The sequence below is a fragment of the Magnolia sinica genome, chromosome 16 (genome assembly GCF_029962835.1).
Source record: "Magnolia sinica isolate HGM2019 chromosome 16, MsV1, whole genome shotgun sequence".
In the NCBI taxonomy this organism is placed as follows: domain Eukaryota; kingdom Viridiplantae; phylum Streptophyta; class Magnoliopsida; order Magnoliales; family Magnoliaceae; genus Magnolia; species Magnolia sinica.
The window spans coordinates 31,441,095-31,445,654 of record NC_080588.1 but is presented as its reverse complement, the minus strand read 5'-3'; the positions used below and the strand labels follow the sequence as shown (position 1 = coordinate 31,445,654).

The 4,560-nt window shown below is 40.0% G+C and overlaps 1 non-coding gene across 1 annotated transcript; it reads left to right on the top strand.

The window, feature by feature from the left end:
* The first annotated feature begins 1,144 nt into the window (after window positions 1-1,144).
* On the top strand, window positions 1,145-1,251 carry LOC131229997 (small nucleolar RNA R71). Its single transcript, XR_009163728.1, has one exon. It is a non-coding gene; the product is annotated as a small nucleolar RNA R71 (small nucleolar RNA).
* The last annotated feature ends 3,309 nt before the right edge of the window (window positions 1,252-4,560 follow it).

Genomic DNA, 4,560 nt, shown 5'->3' with positions numbered 1-4,560 from the left:
GATTTGCACTTGCTTAAACATGTCCAATATCTCATTAAAGTTGTTTCCTTTCTTAACCGGTGCCAGACGTTGAGGAAAAGGTGCTTTAGGCACATAAGATGGCACATGAGTGGTTCCTAGAGAGTCAGAGTGTTGTTGGATTTTGGATGCACTAGTATGTCTCTCCATTTCATTTTGATCTTCCGCATTGGACTTTGATTCTTCCCTAGGCATCTCTACTTTGTTCTCGATCTGTTTACCGAACCTAAGGGTAATGATTGATTTGGCTTGCTCATGATATTGCTCTTGGTTTGAATTAGAGCCAATCTCATACTGTCCTTTTGGATTTACCACAGGTTGACTAGGGAACTTGCCCTTCTCTCTCTCACTCAATGTGACAGCAAGTTGACCTAACTGTACTTCCAGCTTGGCAATGGATTGCGCATTTGCATGTAAACTCTGCTGGTTAGCTAGTAAGGTATGTTGGGTGTCTTTTTGAAATTGAAGTGAACTCTGCATAAAAAGATTGAGCGTGTCCTCAAGAGATGGTTTCCTAGATTGTGGAGGCACTTGTTGATACTGTGAGAACTGCTGAGGTTGTTGACTGCCAACTTGGGAGTAAGGTTGCATAGAAGGATTTCCAGATGGTCCTCCTTGTTGCGGTCCTTTTGCCCAAGAGAAATTTGGATGTCTAGCCCACCCTGGGTTGTAGGTGTCTGAGTAAGGATCATTCCCAGGTCTCCGAAAGGTGTTCATAGCATGTACTTGTTCAGGGAGAAATTCTGGAAATGCTGAACTAGATGGACAAGACGGCGTAGGATGGGCGGGACTAGAACATATGGCACATGACTCGACTTGAGTTGTTTGTGGAGGTCCATTATTTAACATTAAAGCATCCACTTTCTTTGTCAGGCTATCAATTTTGGCATAAAGATCTGGCGTGACTCCTACCTCATATATACCACCTTTCTTCTGTGGTTGGGGACTCCTTTCACCTCTATTTGAGTAGTCCCAATGCTGGGAATTTTCACACAAGGTTTCAAAGAAATTCCACGCTTCAACATCACTTTTGGTCATGAATGACCCTCCACTGGTGGCGTCAACCATGCGACGGTTTTGGGGTGTCAGACCGTCATAAAAGTATTGAACCTATTGCCACTTTTCAAAACCATGGTGTGGACATTTAAGAAGTAAGTCCTTCCATCTTTCCCAACATTCATGAAAGTGCTCACCCTCTTTTTGTGTGAAATTCATAATTTCTCTACGGAGAGCATTAGTTTTGTGAACCGGGAAGAACTTGTTTAAGAACTTCTTAGACAATTGGTCCCATGTAGTGATAGATCCAACTCCTAGAGAATTCAACCATGCTTTTGCCTTATCCTTCAAAGAAAAAGGAAAAAGGCGCAAACGGATCGAATCGTCTGAAAAGTTTTGGAACTTAAATGTGGAGCAAATGTCTAAGAATTCTTTCACATGATGATATGGATCCTCCTTATCTGAACCATAAAAGGAGGGCAACAATTATATGACCCCAGGTTTAAGTTCAAAGTGTGCTGCCGTGGTGGCAGGCAACACTATACATGAAGGCGCATTGAATTGGACAGGAGCTGAATAATCTCTAAGAGCTTTAGTTCCATTCTCTTCTGCCATTTCAAATAAGATGTTTCTAAATCTTCTACGAAAGGTTCTTTCTATCTCAGGATCGAAAGGTGCTAGTTCTATGTTTAGAGATCTACGTCCTAGCATAAACTATGTTATCAATATAAGAAAGAAAACTAAACTAAGATGCAACCTAAGATGAATAAAACTAAAAATAAAAGTTATGAATTCCTAAAAATAAGAGAAAGCTATGTAAACGAGAATTGGAAGGAAGAACCCGGAAAAGGCAATGACGAATGTCTGAAGATTTGAGAGCTCCTCCTTTTGAAGACAATCTTATTTAGCAGCTTCCTTCCTCAATTCCTGTAGACATAACAAAAAATAAATTGAATTTCCTAAAATAATGCTAGAAAAATCCTAAGCAACGGTTAATTTCTAAAAAAGAAAGTTTCTAATCTTAGAAATAAAAGCTAAGTTGGTTTCTAAAAAGGGAAAAAATTTCTAAAACTAGAAAATAGAAAGTTACTTGAAAGAAGAATCAAAATCTAAAATTAGAAAATAAGAAATTTCTAAAAAAAAGAAAGCCTAGAAATAGAAAATTTCTAAAAAAATAAAAATAAAACCCTAATTCTAAAAATAGAAATTAGAAAAAAGTAGAGAATTTAGAAAGAGATTACCAAATTAGCAGTTTATGTCAGGACCCTACAAAACAGGAAATGGGTTAGTTTCTAAAAAAAAAATTTATCTTAAGTTAGTAAAAACCTAAGACTATGAATTATGATAAGAGAGAATCCTAAATCCAATTGGACCGAAATAATCCCCGGCAACGGCGCCAAAAACTTGATGTTTTATTTAAACCAACTTGATTTAAATGATTTTAAACTCGCAAGTATACGAATCAGATGTAGATATGGTACGTATTTCGAGATCGTTCCCACGAGGACTAGTCGTCACAATTCAAAATTAAAGACTTTTCTTAACTAATCCAACAAATATTTGCGATAGTAATTAAGTAAATTAAATAAAAATCAATGGAAAAATAACCAAGAATAATGAGGAAATTCAATCAAAGAGAAGACTAGGACTTTCGAATCCACCCCTAATTATCATAAACCTTGTTCTGCCTGTTGATTCAACCTAATTCAGATTGATATCAAAAATAAATAAAGCGCACTCTATGTCCTTGGTCGGGCACACAGAATGTATAATTCCTTAAAGCATATGGATTACATCTTTCTATCCATGGTCAGGCATGAAGAGATGTAGATTCCTGTTTCTTCCTCTATAGGAACCTGTTCATGGTCAGACACAAGCACCTAGAATAGTAATCCAAACAACGTCCATAACTAGACTTTGGTTGAGCTCTTAGAATGGAGGAGTACGGATATTTCAGTTAAGCACAGTAGAGAAAGAAACAAACCAATCAAATTCAGATGAAATCAACACTTACAAGAGTCATTCAAATTAGGGGTTTCATCTCAGCCTTAGCTAAAAGATTAGCAACTCATGGATTCAAGTAGGAAGATGGAAAAATAATATTTATAAAAGAAAAACTCCATCCTCTCTTCCCTCTTGCTTTCTCTCTTTTGCTTTCTTCAAGCTCTCCCTGGATCTGCCCTGGATCTGTCAGCCACCCTCTCTCTCTCTCTCTCTGTTCTCAGATCCACGTCCAGCCACACACTCCTATCTTCTCTCTTTCTCTATTCTCTCCAAAACAAATTTCTTCCTTGGATTCCCCTCAAAAACCTCGATCCTTTTCTCCCTCCTCCCCTTAAACGAGCCTTCTTTCCTCTTTCTTATACCAGTGTAGGCGGTGGAGAGACTTGCTGGAATGACGGTGGAAACGCTGTCGCAGCAACAGCCGCGTGCGGATCCCTTTTTGCAGTCGAGTTCAGATGCAAAACCCACACATCTTCCCTTGCTCAGTTACCAAATAAATATCGTCCCTTAGGACGTTTTCGAGTTGTCTACATGATGGACGGCTTGGATTGTTCATACGAACCGTAGAGGTGGGCCACAACTGCTGCAAAAGTCGGACAGCGTCCGGCGTGCGTAAACAGGGTATGCGGCTTCCTTCCGCTGTGATGCTGGTGGGACCCATTCTCCCATTATTTTGGTAAATCCAATCCGTCCATTGGATGCAGGACGGAATTTCGATCGAGAATGAACTGTTTTCACTGTCTGCTGATGTGGTCCACGTGATTTTGCTTCTTGCCATCCATTCTATTTTTAAACGGTTAAAAACCAATCTCTACTGCCATTTGAAATAACGCCACCTAGGCGATGGTAATATGGGCCATTATGATCTAATAGACGGTCCAGATTGGACCTAGGAGCCGTGATTGTGGCCCACAACAGGGGACCGCAAGTCCATGTTTCTGTTTTTGCGAAGCCGGAAACGGCAACTTCTTTTTTTTTTTTTTTAAATTTGGTCGGTCAACGCTGCTGACCGACGCAGGCTCGTTCGGTGCACTGGCAGTGCACATGTGCACCATGCACATGTCACACAAGGTGGGGTCCACTGTGATGCTTTCGAGAAATCCGATCCGTCCATCCTATTGCTCATCTTATTTAAACAGTCTAAGTCAACTTTGAAGTATATCCAGACTGTAGGTGGGCCTAAAATTGGAGATTAATGGGCTGATGTGTCCGTTGGCCCACTTCTCGAGATATCCAATGGTTGAAATTTAATATGTACGGTTTATTTATGGCCTCCAGGCTATGCATGAAGTTTCGAGTTAATCGGATGGCGGGAACCATGTGATCTTGCATTCTGGACCATTTTCGGGCCTTTTTAACGTGAACGGCTTGATTTCCTCGGGTCCCTGGCATGTGAATTCTTCAGTCTTAGTTCTCTGGAGTGCGTCCCTTGCTCTGGTGACTTTGGAACATCAAATCCACGCTTGTAGTACTCTTTTTCCATCAACGCTCCTGATTTCATCCTGTAACAAAAATATAATTAAAATATTCCATTAAGCATTA